Consider the following 23,093-nt stretch of genomic DNA (forward strand, 5'->3'; position numbering starts at 1 on the left):
TAAATGGGTGCCCTATTCTAGTACAGCATGACCAACCTTTTCTACCACAAGCAGTGCATTCATAACATGGCCATTGCTTGCCATCTCCACTTTGGTGGGATGGTAAAGGCTTAGGCTCTTGGGTGAGAGGTCCAGGGTTCGATCCCTGGCAATGGCGGTTTATTGTAAATAGTAGGAGGCAAGCTTAAACATTCAAAAAAAAAAAAAAAATGGCCATTGCTCATCTGGTTTTGTTATCTCGTTAACTTCATTTGTGAAACATGCATATTAAAATAAAATTTACTGTCAGTTGCATATATTCCTATATATAGTTTTGGTTTAAAAGTGTAAAATCACTATTCGTTATCCATCTATAAAAACTTATTGTTGCGTTATGGACATCTATAACTAAAAAATATGCAAAATATGTTAATCGCGGTTAAAAAGCTAAAAAATGATCAAGGTGTTAGATAATATTTTGCTAGTACATAGCCTTAAATCAACAACTACTACGTACACACGTAGATTCTACATTGTGTGTCAAAACCTTGGTTATAAAATGTGCAACTCGTGCCTTAGAGAGCCTAAACCTCAGACCATCGCTTCTAACTACGAGGTGCGCTTAACACTTTCTATAACCAAGGTCAAAGCACACATGCATTTACACGTGTGCATCAATAATAATGTCTCTCACAATGACGGAATGACCCCAGCATCGCACACAAAGAATGAAAGAAAGGACAAAGAAATATATAACTAAAAACCTGTAGCCACAAGGATCAAAGTAGTAACAAGAGAAAGAGTATGCATAAGCTTGTTCTTCATGATAATTTCTTTGAAGCATGAATTTAATGCTCAATTATACAAAGAAACTACTACAATTAATTATAACAGATTTCGAAAACCAAAAGTGAAATTATAAGCTACACAATTGCGTGCAAAAAATTAATACATGCAGGTTGTGTGATCAAATAAAAACATCATTATTATTATTATTATTCTTCTGATAATTATAAAGAATTATGGAAAGGTGGTGTGGTTGTGTTGTGGAGACTACAATATTAGATAGTTTTTAACTAGAAGATGAAACTGTTTTAAAAAATTCCATAGCTCCTAACGGAAAAAAGATAACATATAAGTAAAGTAATTATTTAAACATACAGTTGAAATAAACAATTAAATAACTATACGTCTTAAGCCCAGCCCCCCCCCCCCCCCAACCCTCGCGCATTTTCATCCAAACTTCACCACTAAACAATGGCACATAGGAACCATAGTTTCTGACACGATCCGGGTTTAAGAATTTCAGATAGTTAATATTTTGATTTTAGAGATAAAGAAGTGTTAAATTTTAAAATTTAATATTTAGATTTTTAATTTTTCATAAATCTATTAAGTTTTAAAAGTAAAACTAGTTTCTTTTTAACCTACATTTACCAATTATTCACTTTCAACTGTAAGAATAAATATATAATAAAGACCGGATTCGTATCGGTTGTTGTTGGAAGCTTTGCAAGGAATCTGGTATTGGGGTTCGACACAAATGAAACTTCTGAGTTGGTTGATGTTTTAAGTAATAATAAGGTGAAAGTGGTTATGGGTGATTTGATCAAGTCGTTTGTGAGCACCTCGGTTTTCTGTGTATCTTGATAGACAGCCGGGTATGAATGTTTATGATGGCGTGCTTTCTGGGATGATTGATCCTAAACATGAAAAACATGTTAAAGGATATTGTGGTGTATGTTTGTATGGAGCTGTTGAAACTTTGGTTAAAACTTCTCATCAAGTTTTAACATCATAATTGTTGTATCGTTATGTGTATTAGATGTTGATTCATGTATTCGTATTGTGATTCAAGTAGTTATGGTACATGTTAGTCAGATTTTAATCCGTAGTTCATACTAGGAATAAACATAGGATAGATCTAAACAACTTATGGAACCAAGTCAAAGTCTACACATAAACAAGTTTTATAATTTTGTCATTATAAAATAATTCATGTGTGTATAGATCAATGTTGAACATTTATGCATGAAGACATACCTAAATATTATATTTATATGCATTAAAGATTAAATTAGTCAGTTTTATGGTGGTAATAAAGTCATATCTATATAAAAAATACAAGTTCGCTTTCTTCTTCACTCTCAACTATTATAACCCATTTTGAATCTTATATGTACCGTTTGTTAAAAACGTGCGGGTTATACACGAGTTGTTTTGTTATTCGGATAGTCAATAAGTACTTTATAACCCGTTATCCCTTCATTTGTGAAACCCTTCATTTGTAATTTCTATCTTTTAGCAATTTGAGCATGTACGTGTTAGAAAGATTGAAGAAGAAGAAACGAAAATAGAGGAGGAAATATTATCTCAAAGCATTCTAAACGTAATTCCAAATCAAACGTAACTAAATAGTAAATTGACTTCCAATTATAAAAGACACGCCCAACTAAACAAAAATAACATACCCATCCTTAACTTGAAAATGATAATAAAACATAAATATAAATATTAATTACGCAACATTGACAGCTTATGATAAAGAAGTATGAGGATGAGTACTACTTTGGTCTAGGATGGTTGATCTAGCCAGCCAAGGGTCTTCGACTTAGTTGTTAGTCGGTCTATCCTTGTGTTTGAAGAAGTTGCTACACCTAAGTTGAATATAAAATGTTATGATCACGATGAAAGCCTTTACATAAATACGAGCGATCTGGTGAAGCTAGAGCAACTTTCCTGCTCTTCGGTCGGGTGGAGCTAGAGCAATTCAAAAGTGTTAAAACAAAAAATATTCACGGCTCAATAACTAAACGAGCTCTATTTGCAACTCGGGCTAAACTTTGCTAGTTTCGAGCCTTTTGTTAATCCGATCTAAAATAGCTCGCAAGTGGCTTGCTGGTCCCTCGAATCAGTTTTTGCGTTTGCTTTGATATTCTCGATACTCAACATATAAACTATAATTACCTAATATACACCCGACAGATATTTGACTGTTCATGAGATAAGTTTTACAACCAAGTTTTCTGATAGTACATGACGGCCACCGTTAACCCAACACCCTATGGGTAATTACATGATATATACCCGATGTGTATCTGACCGGGTATGAGGCAAACTAATTTTTCTTTTTGAACGGCAAATAAAAACTTTATTATATAAACAAAACCATCACCTAGCAAGAAGCTAGCTAGCAACACCAAAAACAAACATCTAAAACAATATAAAAAATACAACTAGCTGAAGCTACCAACCACCCAATTACATTATAAAATTAAAAGAACACCAACTCTCCAACGAACGATAAGTCCATATTGTTTGATCTATTCTTCACCCATGAGAAGCTTAACGCTTTTATCTCGCTTATGATATTACCGGGATCTTTACCATCAAACACCAACGAATTTTTGAACGCATAAATATATGGTCATGCTTTCTATGCTTCTTACCAAATCAATCAAGCAAACAAATTAACCAGTGAGTGTTATTAGCTAGGTTGAAGATATACATACATACACACTCTTACTTACTGTTGGATGATGATGATGATAAATAGCTTCACAAAGTCTTCTGCTGCTTTCAGAGGTAACATTATCATTATATCCAAAGCTTCCTTTCACTCAAATCGATTTATAATTGATAAAGTTAGGAACTTGAATGATGCACTGAACCTGTTTGATGAAATGTCTCAATGACGTCCGCTGCCCTCGGTTGTTAACTTTACTCAGTTGTTGAATGCTGTTACCAAAATGAAACATTTTTCATGTTCCCTTGACCTTTTCAACCAAATGTGTGCAATTGGTGTCCCGGTTGATGAATACTTCGTCAGCATTGCAATCAAGTGTTGTTGTCAGTTGCATCGCACCAAAGACGGTTTTGCTCTCCTTGGATCTTGCTTCAGGCGGGCTATCGCACCCAATGTGTACATATTCAGTGCATTCTTAGATGGACTCGTCGTGGAAGATAAGATTCTTCAAGCAGAAATGTTTTTCAAGAAGCTCATCAAACAAAAACTTTGTGAATCCGATGCCGTTATGTACAACACAATGATTAAAGGGCTTTGCAAGTTCGGCAATAACGTTACGGCAGTTGCTCTGCTCCGACTAATGGAACAAGAAAAATGCAAGCCTAGTATTGTTACATATAGCACCATCATTGATAGTCTTTGCAAGGATCAAAATATAGATGATGCTTTTAAGCTCTTTAAAGAAATGGTATTTGAAAAAGGAATTTTACCAAATGTCATCACATATAATTGTATGATAAATGGGCTTTGTAAGTTAGGTCGTTGGGATGAGGTCTTGAAGTTACTAAAAGAAATGGAGGATGACAAGATTACTCCAGACGTGAAAACCTTTACTGCATTAGTTGATGCATTTTGCAAGGAAGGTAAAGTAGATGAAGCCGAGGCTGTTATAAACATCATGGTCGAGAGGGGTACGGTTCCAAACGTTGTGACATATAGTTCACTTATAGATGGTTACTGTCTGCGAGGTGAAATGATCAAAGCAAGGGAAATGTTTGATTCAATGACGCTTAGAGGTCTCGTTCCTAATGTTGTCACTTACAATAGCTTATTAAACGGGTATTGCAAGAATTGGAATATAGAAAAAGCCATGCAAATGTTTCGAGAGATGGCCGGAAAAGGTTTAAAACCCAATGTGGTCACTTACAGTACCATGTTACAAGGATTGTTCCAGGTTGGGCGTTGTGTAGAGGCACGCAAACTCTTTGATGAGATGCATGCGCAAGGCCAAATTCCAAACGAGTGCAGTTATGGAATAATATTAGAGGGTCTTTGCAACAACAATCTAGTAGAAGATGCGCTCTCTTTGTTCCAGTTGATGGGTGATAGCAATCTAAATTATAATATTGTTGTTTACACTATCCTCATTGACGGAGCGGGTAAAGGTGGGAAATTTCGCATTGCAAGGAATCTTTTCCGTGACCTAATTGATAAAGGTTTGCAACCTAATGTTGGGACATATAATGTGATGATTAGTGGCTTTTGTCGGGAAGGTCTATTTCAAGATGCAAAAGACTTGTTTCTTAGAATGGAAGAGGGTGGGTGCCTGCCAAATAATGTTACTTATTGTGTTCTTCTCCAAGGATACTGTTTTGGACAAAAATCTGCTAAGGATCAAGTATCCAAATTTGTTATGTGAGGTAAGGTGCCAATTCAATAATAACGAGTATATAAGCGTGATATTGATGAACACGATGATTTGATCACGAGGGAAAAAACCCTTAACCAAGATAGTCTTACCTAGGTCAAAACTTATCAAGGTAATCGTTGGTAAAATAGCTCCGGTCAATGATTAATAATATAATATTTGGTCGAAGTACTTTAGTCAATGATCAACAAGGTAACCTTTGGTCGATGAGTATATGGTTATCTCGATTTCAAGCACAAAAAACCCCCGGACGGTGAAAACTATCACCGTCGAGTTTATTAATGAATAAAAAGTAATTACAAGTGTTTGTGGAGTATATGATCGAGATTACAACGAAAGCTAGTGTCTAGAGAGAGTATTTGCTTCTGCTCTAGTGTGTGTGTGTAAGTACATGTGTTTATTCCTATCGATCATACTCAAATATATAAGGAAAAAGTAATTAACAAACTTAACAACTTCATCCTATAAATCCGATAGTCTTCCATTCTTCACCAACGTGCTCTTTGACCACGTGCTGATAGCCACTCACTAGCGAATAAAGCGGTAGACCAGGTCTAGATACCGTTGTTGTTATTTAAACGTTAATCTTCTAGAGAGTTCGTCCATAATCAGCTATGTTGAATTAGGATCCTAGATCCATGTTCCAGCTACAGGATGTCCCGTGAGGATAATTGATGCAAATTCGTCTTAAAGTTGATATACATGTCTAACACATCACCATACTAAACGCAATCATTAGTAAACAAACAATACCGAGGATCGTTGATCCTTTATATCCTAATGTATATTTCAAGGATAAACTATCCACAAGACAGTCAAGGATAAAGGATCCTCAGTATAAAAATCGTGGCCTAACAATTGCCCCCAAAATGGCGGGTGACAGTGGAATACAGCTGTCATTTTGAAATTCAAAATCACTGCGAAAACTGCTGGATGGGACGGTTTTTCCAGAAAATTTACCATTCAGCCCCCAAGGTTAATTATAACCGTCTATATATGCCGCCTTATATATTTGATTATATACACCTTCATCCGACGCATCAGGTATTCTTCTAACCCTTGTTTCTTATTTTCTTTAATCATGTCCGCCGCTTCTTCTTCTTCTTCGGCCCCTTCGAAACCTTCTGAACAGTCATCCGGTGGTTCCGAACTAGTCGAAATGGAACCCCAAGGTCTGCTTTCCAACCCATCTTCTGAAATTTGTAAGCTCACGGAACCCGAGGTCGACAGTTATCATACATTATTTCCTCCAGATACCGTGTTTCGACCCTACGAATCCAGCATTAGATGCGATGTTTACTCCAAGGTTTGGGTCTGCTTTCCGGCAACTCCCTTTCTTATCGGCTATAAATACCCCTTTCCGCCTTTTACCCAAAGTTTTTCGATTCTACCGGCATATCTTACATACAAGCCATGCCGATGATCTTGAGGGTTCTTAGCACTATCGAAAGAATCATCAAGGAGGAAAAAATCGATTTTAGCCTTCCGGAGTTTTCATATCTGTATACCCTTACTACCTTCGGTTCTGCTCGTTTTATCTTCAAATCCAAGCCCTGACAGCCCCATCCGATCTCCAAAGCCACGCTAAATGATTCCGTGTGGAGGAATCAATTTTTCTTCGTTAAACGCGACTCGATACCAGGGGGACTGATCTTCCTTCAACGTGGGTCACGAAGGGTAGGATCCTGGATCCTTAAGGAATAACAGGATCCTTTATTCTTCAGTTTTAATGCTTATTCTTTTCTGTTGTTTGCAGTTGAGAACTCCGCTTCATTGAGCAAGCTACCTGGAACAGAAGCAAAGGCAAAACGTTTCCTAGCACTGGATACCGAAGTTAGGACCTTTCAAGCTCGGTTTGTTAAAGGTTTTTGTGACATCTCCTAAAGTTCAAACATGTCAAGTAAGTTAATCATTTTAAAGTAAATAAAATAAAATAGAATACTTATATGTTGATTTCTCCTCTACAGGCACCAAGAAAGCTGGAAAGTCCACTCTCAAGTTCTCCCTTGACGACATCGACTGTATGGTTACTTCTCCTGCTGTCAAGAAGGAGGCTTCAAAGGATGGCACAAGCTCCGAGCCCAAGACCGCCACTACCAGGGCTAAATCTGCAGCTTCCAAGAGGAAAAAATCCTCTGATCCCGAGACTCACTGTGACATTGTCTGCTCTGTAAATATACCATATTTTCCCCTTTATTGATTTAGGATCCAGTATTGTCCCAATTTTGACACGAAATTTATTGGTAGGCTGTGATTGCTATGAGGGACCATTATGAAAAGACTATCCTCCAGATGAGTGAGAAAATGTCTGGGTTAGGGAAAGCTGCGGTTGCTAAGGATAAAGCTATGATCCAACTCAAGAAACAATTGGAGGATTAGATATCCTCAGCCGAAGCCCAACGTCAAGAGGCAGTGGAGCAGGCGACTAATGAGGCCAAGGTGTGGGCTGCCAGGTCGGTATTTCAGGCGCGGATCAAGATGGCGATGGAGGCCGGTGATCCTGCCTTCGACAAGTCAGCCTGGGAAGTGGAGAAATGGAAGGCTGCTATTGACGACCTTGGTGGTGAGGATGATGAAGAGATGATTGAGAACACCGAGGCTGGGACCAACGGCGTTAAGGAGGCGGTTGAAGATGGCAAGGGGGAAGGTGATGCTGCGGTGAAGATGCAGCTTAAGTGGGCGATGAAGGATATTAAAGACAAGGCCCGAGCCCACTTTTTTATTTGGTGTTGATGTTTTTACGAATAATTTCTATGGTCTGTAATAAACAATAGTTATTTAGGATAAAGGATCCATGATCCTTAAGACAATATGCGGGGGTGACAAAGGTGGAGGGATCCTCTGTTTGTGGGGATAAAGCCTTTGTTGCCCCTGTTATTAATTTTCCTGCACTTTATGAACTATTAGTAACTCTTACTTAACCCGGATGGATGGTCCATCTTTTCGTATGGTGAAATCCGGGTTAAGGATTTTGGATAAGTCCTAGCGGCTTATTTTAATATATAAATCTTTTGACTATCTACATGTTATTTATTTTCAAAAACTTGTTGCTTATAAGTTTAGCATTATTAATAATTTGATAAATAATCTTGAGTAAAAGATTTTTAGGATAAAAGATCTTTAAAAATCGTCTAGAATAGAATATTCTTAAATCATAGATTTTAGGATAAAACATCTTTAAAGAAAATTTTAGGATAAAGCATCCTGAAAATAGCTAAAGACTTTAGTAATCAAATAACCTCTTAAAAGATTAGCCTTTCTAACCAGAATATCCAAAGTTATTGCAATAAATATCAAACTTAACTTAATCAATAAAGATCATACCAGAAGGTCTAGATAGACCTAGGTTACTAGAAGTATTGAACTTTTAATATTCCTTACTAGAGTAGCTTCAGGATCCGGATCTTTAGTTTCTTGATCTTCAATAATAACTTAGAAAGTTCACTGCAAATAATTCATATTATTAACTGGGATCAAACCCATTAAACTGGGGACAAGCCCAACAAATATTCTGGGGACAAGCATGTGCAACTGGGGACAATCCCGTGTAATCTGGGGACAAGCCCATAAAATAATCTAGGGACAAGCCCAATAAACTGGGGACAAGCCCAAACTGGGGACTGGCCCAAAGATACGGATGTTAACTGGGGTCTCGCCCGAACCGGGATTTAGCCCAAACGTGAGATAACGTGAAAACGTTATAAACCGGAGGTATGGTACGTCTACCATAATTCGTAGGATCCTCCATATAGCCGGAGACAACGAAATTGTCAGCCACTAAGCGTGTACTGGTCCCGCTGCCACGAACTATATGTTGGATAGCGTTCGCAACTGGAGATTGTGAGAAAGGTGAAAACCTTTAAACCTTAGGGGATATGACCATCGGGGGTCATATCCAAACGTGGGCAAGGCCAAGGGAAATAGTAAAGTACCTTAAACGCAAAGGAGAGGTGGCCAACCTCTTGAACATCAAATGAATCACTACAATCCTGCATGGTTACTCAAAACTTGGAAAAGATAAAGTATTAAGAATATATTATCCTTAAATTAATAATAATTCAAAAGACATAATAGATCAGAAAGATGTTACTGATTTAAGGATCCTAGATCCTTTTCTGGATAATATATCCTCTCAGGATAGTGGATCCCGATCAGAAAAAATATTTCTTGAGGTGGATGGCATTCCATGCTCTTGGTAACCTGTTGCCTTCCATTGTGATCAAATGATATGCCCCATTTCCTGCTTCCGACTCAATTTGATTAGGTTCTTCCCATTTGGGCGCTAGCTTCCCATCAGCCGGATTTGTTGTGTTTTGGAAGGCTTTCCTCAATACTAGATCTCCTTCTTGAAATCTCCTGATTCTGATATTTTTGTTATATGCCCCAGCTATCCTTTGTTGATAAGCTGCCATTCTAATTTTTGCTAGATCTCTGAGTTCTTCTATAGTATCCAAGTCTTCAAGAAGGATTTCTTTATTGGCTTCAGGATCACAGATGCTGGTTCTCGCAGTAGGAACCACCATTTCTGTGGGAATCACTGTTTCTGATCCAAACACCAAGGAGAAGGGTGTGTGGCCTATCGCATTTTTGGGTGTAGTTCTGTCTGCCTAGAGAACATAAGGAAGTTCTTCAGCCCATTTCCCTTCTTGGATCCTAGCTTCTTCTTTAGATTGTTGATGATGATCTTGTTGCTGGACTCTGCTTGACCATTGGCTTGAGGATGAACCGGAGTCGAAGTGATCATTTTGATGCCCCAACTGTCACAAAAGTTAGTGGTTCTCTTCCCGATAAACTGGGAACCATTGTCACAAACAATTTCAGCGGGAATACCAAATCTAGTTATAATATTTCGTTTAATAAAAGACATTACTTCCTTTTCTCGGACTTGTACAAATGCTTCTGCCTCAATCCACTTGGAGAAGTAGTCAGTCATAGCAAGCATAAAGACTTTTCCACCTGGTGCTTTTGGTAGTTTGCCTACAATATCCATATCCCATTTCATGAAAGGCCATGAGGAGGATATAGGATATAGAGGCTCCGCTGGTTGATGAAGGATGTTCGCGTGTCTTTGGCAAGCATCACACTTCTTTGAATACTCCACTGCATCTTTCTTCATTGTTGGCCAGAAGTATCCAGTTCTGAGTATCCTGAAAAATAATGCTATTCCACCTTGAGCTTGAAGGACTTGGGATTTTCTGTGGCTGGAATTTCTCCAGTCTGAATATAGTTCTTGATAGGATGGATCCATGATCCTTTGTTATTTGAGGATAAAGGATCCCAGAGCACGATTTCTTTGTCTTTTGTTATCTCCCCAACTTCCTGTTCTCCTATTGCTGGCGCGAGAATGTGGATTATTGGGATTTTCAAATCCTCAGGGATCTTCAGAGACGAGGCTAAGTTTGCTAAGGCATCTGCCCGAGCGTTTTATTCCTTCGGTACCTGTGTGATATTAAATATTTCTAAGGATTTTGACAATTCCTTCACAACATCTAAATATTTCATTAGTTTCTCACCTTTAACAGCATACGAGCCGTTAAAGTGGTTAGTTATCAACAAAGAATCTACATAAACTTGAAGATACCTGATCCTCATGCTTTTGGCTAATTGCAAACCTGCGATTAAAGCTTCGTACTCTGCTTCATTGTTTGTTGCCTGGAACTCACAAGCTATGGACTGGGGTAATATGTCCCCCAGTGGCGATTTCAGTAGGATCCCTAATCCTGTTCCTCTTACGTTGGATGCTCCATATGTGAACAGTATCCAAGGATCCTTGGTCTTTTCTAGTTGTTGGACTTCCAAGTCAACCTCTTTTTGTAGATCACTAGTGAAATCAGCCATAAAGCCCGCTAGCGCTTGAGACTTGATTGCTGTTCTTGGATCGTATTGGACATCATATGCACTTAATTTTACAGCCCACTTAGCCATTCTACCTGACAACTCTGGTTTTCTAAGAACATTCTTTACAGGATAGTTAGTTCTCAAAATAATAGGGTGAGTTTCAAAATAATGTCTTAGTTTAGTAGAAGCCATAATAAGAGCAAGAATTAGCTTTTCTAAATGAGAATATCTGGACTCCGTATCTAGAAGACTTTTACTTACATAGTATACAGGATGTTGTTCACCTTCATGATCCTTTACCAAGACTGCACTCACTGCATTTCCTGAGACAACAAGATATAGATACAAGGATTCTCCATCCACAGGCTTCATTAGAGCTGGAGCTGAGGATAAGTAATCCTTCAGGGCTATAAGCGCAGCTTCATGCTTTTCAGTCCACTTAAATTTCTTGTTCTTTCTAAGGATATCATAGAAGCCTTTGCACTTCTTGGAGGATCTTGAGATGAATCTATTCAAGGCCGCTATTCTTCCGTTGAGCCTCTGGACGTCTTTGGCATTTGCAGGAGATTTGAGATTGACAGTAGCTTCTATCTGCTCCGGGCTTGCTTCAATTCCTCTCTTTGTGACCATATATCCCAGAAACTTTCCAGCCTTAACACCGAAGTGGCATTTGGACGGATTTAGTTTCATGTTATAATGGTCAAGGATATTGAATGCTTCCTCAAGATCTCTGAGGTGATCCTCTGCCTTCTTCGACTTTACCACCATATCATTTATATATACCTCCATAGTTTTGCTCAATTGGTCCTTGAACATCATGTTGACTAGTCTTTGGTATGTTGCTCCTGCATTTCTTAGTCCGAACGGCATAGCAGTATAACAATATATGCCGGTTGGAGTCATGAACGTTGTGTCCTCTTGATCAGATGGTTCCATCTGAATTTGTTGGAATCCAGAGGAAGCATCCATAAAGGTGAGCATTTCATGTCCAGTCGTTGCATCCACCATGACATCTATATGTGGTAATGGGAAAGGATCCTTGGGGCATGCCTTGTTTAAATCCTTGAAATCGACACACACCGTCCACTTTCTATTCTTTTTTGAAACAACGACCACATTAGCTAACCATCGAGGATATTGAACCTCTCTGATCATACCGGCCTTAAGAAGTTTTTCAACTTCTTCTTGTATGATCTTGTTCTTCTCAGGAGCGAATTTTCTTCGCTTCTGAAGGACGAGTTTAATAGATAAATCAAGGCCGAGTTTATGAGTGATTACCTCTTTTGAAATACCTGTCATGTATGAGTGCTTGAAGGAAAAAGTAGATCTTCTTCGCCCTAGGAAGGATATTATATCCTCCTCGATTTTGATGGGGATACTGGATCGTAGGAACACTTTTATCTCTGGATCTTCGGGGTCCAATGATACTTCTTTGAGGTCTTTTTCCCAAGCTTCCAGCACGTTCCTAAGATGTTGCTGTAGTTGCTATGCTATAGTTTGCTTGGCTGCTGGCTTCATTGATGATGAATAGTAGTTCTTAGCCTCCGCTTGGTCACCTACTATCTTTACAACTCCCCAAGGAGTTAGTAGCTTGATGTATTGGTGATAAGTTGAAGCTACGACCTTCATTCCATGGAGCCAAGGCCTACCTAAAATAACATTGCAACAGGAAAGGTTATCTATAACATAAAATTTTTGGTATGAATTTAACCCTTCGATATAAATTGGGAGGTTGATGTCCCCCCAATGTCTTTTTAGTTTCGCCACTAAAACCGACTAGCACCGATGTTCTTGGGATGATTTCTGAATCCGGGATGTTCATCTTTTTGAGGGCATCATGCTGGATAATGTTGACCGAGCTGCCCCCGTCCACCAGGATCTTGCGTACATAATGGTTAGATATAAACAAAGTAATAACCAAACCGTCATGATGAGGATCCTGAATGTTCAACTTGTCTTCCTCATCGAAAAAGATTCTCCTGTCTGTTGTTAATGTGGTTGATACTATTGGGTGATCTCCGTTATCCATCTTGATCTCTTTGGTGAATCTTTTTGCTGCGGAGAAAGATGTTCCACATATGTTTGAACCTCCCGAGATAAAATTAACTGTTGGCACATCTGGCTTGTTTTGTTGAGGATCCTGGATCCTTGAATTGAAAAAGACTCTCTTATCAGTCATCCGAGTAGTGGGGATGAGTGGTCTTCTCTCATTGTCCAATTCGAATTCTTCTACGGGACTTTCTTCTATGGCACACGAATCTCTAAACAATTCGTAGTCTCTGGAGACAAAATTGATCACATGGGCATCCGGCGGTGGTGGTGTTGCTTTTTGTGGAAGATCTTCGGGATCCTGGATCTTGGATTTCTTCCTTCCCAAGAGTTTTTTAAAGTGACCCTTGCTCAGGAGGTATCCAATCTCTTTCCTTAATCCGATGCACTCGTCTGTTGCATGGCCAAAATCTTCGTGGAAGGCGCACCACTTAGACTTGTCCTTGAAACCGACAACCTTCTCATTCTTTCGGGGCCACCTTGCTTTTTCTCCGAGATCCTTCATGGCACAAATCAAGCCATGAGTATCTACAGAGAAACAATAGTCGGAGTTGCAAGGGTAGTCTTCATCGTCATCTCCTTCTTCAATTGCCCGTACGTTCTGATTGTTGAACTTGGCGTATGGCTTCTAATTGTTGTTCCTATTCCAGGATCCTTTATTCTTCTCAGGAGTTTCTTGTTTCGTTTGTCCCCCGAGACGATCCTGGATCTTCTTATCTTACTCTAACCGGATGTATCTTAATGCCCTGTTTCTGACTTCATCTAATGTCCTGCATGGAGTCATCACTAAATCATCATAAAAGGGGGAGATCTTTTGAATTCTCATCTTGAATGCTTCAACAGCAGTAGTCATATCAAGGTTTGGGATTTCTAGAGCTTCCTTGCCGAACCTAGTAACGAAATCCCTAAGGGATTCATCACTAGGTTGAACAACACGATATAAATCACTGGTTAACCTCTCAAATTTCTGACTACAGGAAAATTGAGTGTTAAACAAATTAACTAAATGAGAGAAAGATGTAACCGAGAAATGGGGGAGACTTAGCAGCCATTTAAGTGAAGCTCCTATTAGCGTGGCTCCAAATCCTTTACAAAGGCAAGCCTCCTTGAGTCTTTCAGGAACAGGATAAATTTCCATCCTTTCCCTATACTGGGCAACATGCTCCTCTGGATCGGTGCTCCCATCATATGTCTTCATGTTGGGAGTTTGGAACCGCTTCGGGATTTCAGCATCACAAATGGGCGGAGCGAATCTGGATAATTTGTGACTTCCCACCGGTATCTCAGGAATTGGACGTATCACCCCGGGAACACTGGATATCATATCCTTGAGTTTTTGTAACTCCTTGGCCATTACCTGGTTGATACCTGCATCCTGCATTGAACCATGGTTAGTATCTAAAGATATAGGATCGTACCAGTTACCTCTCTGCTGGGTGGAGTTTGGTATTCCAAACGGGTATCTGGGATAAGAGGAGTCAGCAATCGGAGTGGGTCCTCCGGAAGCTATGGTCTGCATGGGGATTATGTCCCCATCATAGACTTCCGAAGAACATTGATGTTGGGATCCAAAGGATCCTGGATCTTGAAATAAGGATCCTTGACAAGGAATCCCAGAGGATCCTGGTGGAAGCATCCCTGATCCCCTTTGGAACATCGAGGAACTCTGCATTGGTTGACCTATTAACCCATGGTTGAAGCTAGGTGGTCCTTGCTGGGAATCCGAGTACCCTTGAACCTGAGGACCAGTGGATCCTTGTTGAAGGATATGTGATCCTGACTGAAAGAGTGAGGATCCTTGAGCCTGCTGACCCATGGACCCTTGTTGAAGGATGGACGATCGTGGCTGAAACATTGAGGATCCTTGAGCCTGTTGACCCATGGACCCCGGTTGTAGGATAGAGGATCCTGGTTGAAACAGTAAAGATCCCTGCGAAGGCTGAGCCATGGATCCTGGACTGGTGAAATCCAGCATCCTGGGCACCAAGGGAGTGAGATCTTCTGCTGGCCTCTTATTCTTCCTGAGATCTTCTATCTCACGAAGGATCCTTTGGTTGGTCTTGTTTTGCGGCTCCATATATGCTTTAACCTGCGAAAACATAGATGAAACATCACTGTTAGTATTAACCACCGGGGTAGCAGCAGCGGTTTTCGAGCTCTGGAAGACTGGTAGTTGCGTCTTGCTTCCATCAGCAGCAGTTCGTTGTGCTCCCGTGATTGGCGGAGGCATCGGTGGCAAGGTCCTTGATGAGAGAGAAACCGATGATGGCATGGTTGACGACGCAGAAGTTGATTGAGAGGCCATTGCGAGTGTTTAGGGTATGGAAAAATGAAGGTTGATGAGAATAATATGGATTATAGCACCAATTGCCCCACGGTGGGCGTCAAATTGTTTTGGACAAAAATCTGCTAAGGATTAAGTATCCAAATCTGTTATGTGAGGTAAGATGCCAATTCAATAATAACGAGTATATAAGCGTGATATTGATGAACACGATGATTTGATCACGAGGGAAAAAGCCCTTATCCAAGATAGTCTTACCTCGGTCAAAACTTATCAAGGTAATCGTTGGTAAAATAGCTCCTGTCAATGATTAATAATATAATCTTTGGTCGAAGTACTTTAGTCAATGATCAAGAAGGTAACATTTGGTCGATGAGTATATGGTTATCTTGGTTTCCGGCACAAAAAACCCCCGGACGGTGAAAACTATCACCGTCGAGTTTATTAATGAATAAAAAGTGATTACAAGTGTTTGTGGAGTATATGATCGAGATTACAACGAAATCTAGTGTCTAGAGAGAGTATTTGCTTCTGCTCTAGTGTGTGTGTGTGTAAGTACATGTGCTTATTCCTATCGATCATACTCAAATATATAAGGAAAAAGTAATTAACAAACTTAACAACTTCATCCTATAAATCCGCTAGTCTTCCATTCTTCACCAACGTGCTCTTTGACCACGTGCTGATAGCCACTCACTAGCGAATAAAGCGGTAGACCAGGTCTAGATACCGTTGTTGTTATTTAAACGTCAATCTTCTAGAGAGTTCGTCCATAATCAGTTATGTTGAATTAGGATCCTAGATCCATGTTCCAGCTACAGGATGTCCCGTGAGGATAATTGATGCAAATTCGTCTTAAAGTTGATATACATGTCTAACACATCACCATACTAAACGCAATCATTAGTAAACAAACAATATCGAGGATCGTCGATCCTTTATATCCTGATGTATATTTCAAGGATAAACTATCCATAAGACAGTCAAGGATAAAGGATCCTCAGTATAAAAATCGTGGCCTAACAGATACATAAGGAACAAACATTATGATAATGTGGAGATGCTTTTACAGGAGATGGATGGAAGAAGCTAAGCTCTTGATGCTACCACTTTGTCGTTGTTAATTGATGTAATTGCAGCTGGTTCATTAAGTAGAAACATGCTTAAGCTATTAGGTAAGCTTGTGCCAAAAGAATTATTGGATGACCCTATCTTGTGCACCAGAGATCAGTGGCGAATCTTGGACGGAGATGCCGGGGGGGGGGGACTCAAAATGTATTAAAAAAATTCACAAATGATGGGGGGGGGGGAGCTAAACATTTCGATCGAAAACGGGTAAATTTACACTACTGCGCAAAAAAATAGGGGGGGCCGGGGCCACCCGGGCCCTAAGTATGCTTCGTCTCTGCCAGAGACGAAAACTGAAATAGTAATTGTGGGATGTGAAATGAAGATTTTAAGTTACATATTGTAGTGTTTGGTTTCATTAGACATTTTCCGTAATAGTAATTGTAGTTCAATGATGTTTGCTAGTCTCATAAATGTTAGTTGTAACATCTTCTATGTGTTTTACATTTTTGCTTCTTAAGACTATGATGTTTCACATTTTATTGGCTTCATATGGTAGTTCCATTTTAATATTAACAATATGTATATCATAGCTTGAGCATATATAGTAGCTTGCAAATATTAAGTTATCAGGTTAGGTTGACTGTAAGTTATCTGGTAAGGTTGACTATAAGATATCATACCAGATTTCTGCATTGTGAATTTTATGAGTAATCTGGTTCTTTATGTAGCTTGCAAATATCAAGTTATCAGGTAAGGTTGACTTTTGACCTGTTTTTGGGTTATTATATATTTTAATCTTAAACAGTTAAATTAACTTCTTGATTTTCAAGATCATTGGATTTAGTTGGTACAATAGCTTAAACAGGAATTTGTTATGGTGTGCGGAGTTGGTTACGTGGTGGATATAGAGCTTCGAGTCAGTAGAATTTATAAAAGAGATGACAAAATCATAACATCTTTTCAATTATTAATTTAAGAATTAAATTACACAGATGGTACTTGCGGTATGTCCGTTTTATGGTCCTGGTCTAGTCTAACTGATTGCTCGCATGTAACACATGTGGTTGTTGACACGACAGGTGTTGTTCTTTTCCCTTAATATTATTGTAAAATTACTATTATACCCTTTTCTTCTTCATGCCCCATGAAAGTTGTCCGTTACGGACAACTTTTTGAGATGTCCGATGTACACCCGATGAAGCTGCCTGCGATCGCTTTCCGCAGCTCGTTATGATACCGACAAGGTCAACATTCACATATTCATTGATCACTTTAAGGGTTTGGACCAAAAGGATCAAAAGGAGCAAGATAATGAGTATATAAATAGGAAAGTGAACGGGTCGCGTCGGATTCTTGATTTTGTTGATGGGTTTGAGTGGAGGTTTGGGGAGAAGGTCGTGCATTACCGGACTGGGAATGTGGGTCTGCAGGCGCAGTGGTTGGAAGCGTGGTAGCCCGGGTCGGATAATGAGTTTGTGTTTGTGGTGGAAGATGATTTTGAAGTGTCACCATTGTTTTATAGGTATATTAAGGGGTTGCGTCGAATTGTAGTCCGTCGGTATATGGTGCGTCGTTGCAGCAACCGAGGTTTGTACCAGGTATAATCTTTTTTCTATGTTATGTATTTGACTGAGTTTAGGGCGAGCTCGGGCTCGGATTTGTAACCGGGCTAAAATTTGATCTTGAGCTCAACTCGGTTTTAAAAAGAAGTTTAATAAACACCTTTCGAGTTCTGTAGTTTAAGTTATCATTCAGTAGTTCAAAAAACATATGCAAAATAAGTTCAACTGAGCCAGCTAATGAGCGAGCCAAACCGAGCTGAGTTTAGGACGAGGTCAGGCTTGGATCTGACACCGGGCTGAAAGTTTGATCTTGAGCTCAGCTCGGTTTTAAAAAAGAAAATAATAAACACCATTTTCAATAGTTTTCATCGTTCGATAGCTCAAAAAACATATGCAATAGTATTGTGATATATTTACAAGCAGCTGAGCTAATGAGCATGCCACCCTTAGCTCATGCTCGGCTCGGTTTCAAACTGAGCCAATTCGAGTGAGCTTTTTCCGAGCCTGAAAAATGTTAGAACTAATAAACTTAAATGTATATGCTTGATTTAGAACTTGAAGAAAACATATGAACTAATACAGCAATTTTGCTAAAAATTTGATCTTGGGATCAGCTCGGGTTTAAAAAGGATATTTAATAAACAGTTTTGAAGTTTAATAATTTAAGTTACTGTTCAATAGTTCAATGAACATATGCAAAATAAGTTCGATGTAATGCATAAACAAGTCCAAAGTAAGTTCAACCGAGCCAGCTAACGAGCGAGCCACCCTTGGCTGAGGCTCGGCTTGGTTACAAACCGAGCCAATTCAAGTGAGCTTTTTCCGAGCCCGAAAAAAGTTAAAAACTAGTATACTTAAATGTGTACGTTTGATATAGAACTTGAAGAAAACGCATGAATTCTTTATTGTTGTAGCTTATCAGTTTAATCAGCTTATGATGTCAGGTAAACATGGGAACAAAATAAGCGTAAACAAAGACACGAAGGTCTTGTATCAGCTGGTTGGTACCTGGGGTCAGCTTTTGTTTCCAAAACCGTGCAAGGAGTTTCGTTTATGGTACGACACGCGTAAAACAAATGGCATGAAACCGATTCTTGATGGCATGGTAAGTTGTAACCTAGTTTGCATACACACTTGTTTATTTATAAAGTTTGTCACCTTTTAAAATATTTGTTTTAATAAATTGATGCATAGGTGACAACGGGTTGGTATAAAAAGATGGGAGATAGGATATGGACGCCTTGGTTTATTAAGTTTATTCACGAGCGTGGCTATTTTAACATTTACACGAATTTCTTAAACGAGTCAGCGCTTAGTGCGTCGCATAGAGACACGGGGGTTAACTATGGGAAAACCGCGGGGGCCCGATTCAAATCTGATTCAGGAGAGTTCTCGTGAGAATGACCTTTTCAAATTAGAGCCGTTGAGGAATCTCAAATGGTATGATTTCTGTTTTAGAGAAGTTGTTCCTGATAGGATTGTGACAAGTGTCGATGAACTCGGGCCTGTTTTGAAATCGGTCCAGAAAAGGAATGGGTTAGTGGTTGTGAGCGTAGATAAAAAGTCAAAGGTGTTGACCCAGAACTTGTTGTGTCATTTTGAGAGGCTTGGTGTTTGGAACTATGTATTCGTGGGTCCGGTTTCTGATTTCGTGCTTGATCTTGCAAGGTGTGGGCATGCGATGGTTAATGCGGATGCGTTTTTTGACACGTTGAAGGAATACAAATCGAGTAAATTAAGAAAGGAGGTTATCGTGAAGGCGTTGGTGGTTAAAACAGCGTTGGAAATGAAGTATGATACATGGGTGTTGGATCACAACATGGTTCCGGTCAAAGCTGAGTTTTTTGTTGACTTGGTCAAACTCGATTCCACCATTGACTTTTATGTCAGGAAGAGACTTGGACTCTTGTTTTCCAGGAGTTCGTGATCCAGGATCTGGAACGATCGATTTGTGAACGAGATTGCACAGAAGAGGGCGGTTTTGGGTTTATGGCGGGAAAGTTGTTGGAGAGGAAAGGTGTTAAGTCACAAAGATTTGACGAGGGTTTAGGGTTTAGTGTTAAAATTGATGCGGGTAATAATAATGGGGTCTTGTTAAAGAATGACACAAAGGTCGTGTTTTGGTCTTCTGATACGAGTTCGGGTTTAGTACAAAATAAGCTTGAAAGATTAGGTTTGTGGATTATGGATGGTGAATCCAACTGTAAGGCTGTTATTTTTCACCCATCATAATAACTGGTCTCCAAACATATTCTTTTTTGAGTTGTCATTTGTAAAATGTGAAATGGATGCTAATTTAAGCAGTTTTGTTGGGGGTTTATTGGGTATAGTCGTTGATACAGTGTCGTTTAATACAAAACCAATTTTAAGTAGGAACTGTTAGAACCACATCAACACCTATAACTATTGGTTTAAGTGTAATAAATAAGACACTTATGCCACAATTAATCCCCATTCTCTTATATTATATATAAACACTATAATATACAACTATAATACACAAGTGTATTATACGGTTTCGTATTGAATAATAACAAATTTTCAGATAGTAACATCAAAATCAATATATATGTTTGTCAGCTTGCTGAACACAACTAAAACCAGGATTCTTTTGAACTCCATTCAACTTCATTTACTCTCCGGCTTCGGCATACATATTATTAAACACATTGGATGCTTTGACTAGACACTTGAACTTAGCATAAATATCAAGTAAAGAATTAGCTACAAATATATCAGATTCCATACCCCTTCGAATACTAAACCCGTGAAGCTCGATTCCCCATCGAACGTATTCAAGTTCAACCAAAACCGGAAGAATACTAGAAACCGCAACAGGGTTTGGCACAACACCTTCTTCGATCATCGATTTAAAAAAATCTATCGCATCTTATTGACGACCCACGTAAGCCAAACTCTTGATGACAGCATTCCACGAAACCTCATTCCTCTCAGACATTCATCAAACACGTGGCGACAAGCATTGTTCACCGTAACATAACACCCTAACCCTGCCTTCACAACATAAGAATGTACCTCACTCATCATCAAGCGGTCTTTAATCGCAGCACACACAGGCAAAACACTCACAACACTAACCAAATTCGGCTTAACCGAACCCATCATGTCCCTAATCACATTACCACCCGCATTACCATAACCCACCGCAATAATAAGCGTGTTCCACGACACGAGGTCTCGTTGAGGCATTTCATCGAACACCTTCAACGCGTTACTCAAACTCCGGCAACACGCTTCGTAAAACCACAAGAGCGTGCTGCGAGCCGAAGCCGAGCTTAAGAACCATCCCGTGAACCTCTGGGCCTTTGGTTACCTCATAATAATCCGAGCACATTTTTAAACCAGTTTAAAACTCAAAATTGGTTTGGGTAGAAATCGGTTCGGTTTGGTCAACAAGACTCAAAACCATTTTATGATCGTTTTCGGTTTGAGTTGAAACCGGTTTTCTGACCAGATTATGATCAGTTTCGGTTCGGTTTTTGAGCGGTTTTTTCCCGGTTTTGTTGGAGAAAATTACAAACCGGTTTCGAACTTACAGTTTCAATCGGTTCCAAACTAGATTCTACATAATCGGTTTCAAACCGGTTCGGTTTCGGTTTGATTTTCAAGTCGGTTCAGTTAACCGGTTTATTTGCCCATTGAAACATAACTTAAAACCGAAGCGTTAATCAAAATTAGCAATAACTAACAAAATTGACGATTATGGTTAAGTGAATAAGGTTAACCAATTATAACTGAAATCAAATCGAATTGAACTTTGTATAATTATGTTTTTTCAAACTTTTATACCTCAATTATTATCTTATATGTGTTTCTTTAAAGGTTTGAAATATGTTGCAACTGTCTATAACATAGCTTAGAACATCATAACTGAACCGATTTTAACCATGACAAAAGTGAACAGACATTAATAATAAATTTGACAATAATCTGAACTTAACCAAAACTGACCTTATGTTATGTTATGGTTAAGACCCCAAGACCGAACCGAACCAAAGCGACTTCGCACACTGCTATTTTAAAGTAAGGGGTGTAAACGATTCGAGCCGATCCTAACCTTGACTAGGTTCGAGCTCGATTGGTTTCGATTTATGAGAGCTAGAACTCGGCTCATTAGTGGTTTTTTTTTTCAAGCTCAAGTTTGGCTCATTTTTTAGTTACTAATTTATATGTATTTTCTTTTATTAAATTTTATATAGTTTGTGAAAAATCTTCAATGAGCTTACTCGTCTCGAGCTCATGTTGGAGTGATATTGTGGAGAAAGAGTGGGTGGTTTGTGATGGTTTTGGGTTGCTGGAAAACATGGAGGTTCGTCGGAGAATGGTAGTGTTGTAAGGACGGTAGGCCATAGAGAGAGTTCTCAAAGTTGCTAAGATGTGCGAGAGTACAAGTGTGTCCTATATCTGATCAATAATCTCGTTTATAAACAAATTAACAACTAACAACTATTCCTATAATCACGTCACTCTTCCCACTAGCCGTTCCATCTCTTTGACCACGTGCGGGAGTAGTCGAGTAGCGATTAAATAGGATGACCCAGTCCTGGAGCCGTTATATTTATCAAACACAACACCACACAGATACAATTATTAGTAAACAGATCATACCGAGTATCCCTGATCCTTCATAACCTGTAACATATCATCCATAAGACAGTTAAGAATAATGGATCCTCAACATAAATTCTATGCCCTAATAATGTTCACTTAGAAATGAGGGACTATTATATCATATATTATTAGGGCAAGTTTATCACATGTTCAGATAATAATCATCAAGTAAGAATGGAGTGGACTCTTAATCTTAGATGGGAATCTTCATATAATTGATTTACTCATTTAGAATTTCTCTTCTTGTAACCTACATATATAAGTATTTCTATTTAATAAAAAGTTTAAAATCAACCTCAAAATGATTAAAACTCTTCGATTGAACTAAAACTAAGATTCATTATTAGAAACATTTGTGTCCACTGATCGATACTTGGTTCTTACCAATACTATTCTACATATACGATAGGTACACTTGCTTATTTTGTGTGTGTTTAGTCTTAGTAGAAATCACTTTTATAAATTTAAAACAAGATCTTGTGCGAAAGGTAAATCTCCAATCTC

General features: G+C 38.9%; 2 pseudogenes across 1 annotated transcript; both read left to right on the plus strand.

The window, feature by feature from the left end:
- The first annotated feature begins 3,412 nt into the window (after positions 1–3,412).
- On the plus strand, positions 3,413–17,303 carry LOC143617516 (uncharacterized; annotated as a pseudogene).
- Positions 17,304–17,387: 84 nt separating this feature from the next.
- LOC143617517 (uncharacterized) lies at positions 17,388–20,174 on the plus strand (annotated as a pseudogene). Its single transcript, XR_013150850.1, has 4 exons — positions 17,388–17,399; positions 17,673–17,993; positions 18,902–19,062; positions 19,152–20,174. The product of XR_013150850.1 is annotated as an uncharacterized LOC143617517 (transcript).
- The last annotated feature ends 2,919 nt before the right edge of the window (positions 20,175–23,093 follow it).

The sequence above is a fragment of the Bidens hawaiensis genome, unplaced genomic scaffold (assembly GCF_021521415.1).
Source record: "Bidens hawaiensis isolate Kalapana, Puna unplaced genomic scaffold, B.hawaiensis_p1.1 tig00055194_1, whole genome shotgun sequence".
Classification (NCBI taxonomy): Eukaryota; Viridiplantae; Streptophyta; class Magnoliopsida; order Asterales; family Asteraceae; genus Bidens; species Bidens hawaiensis.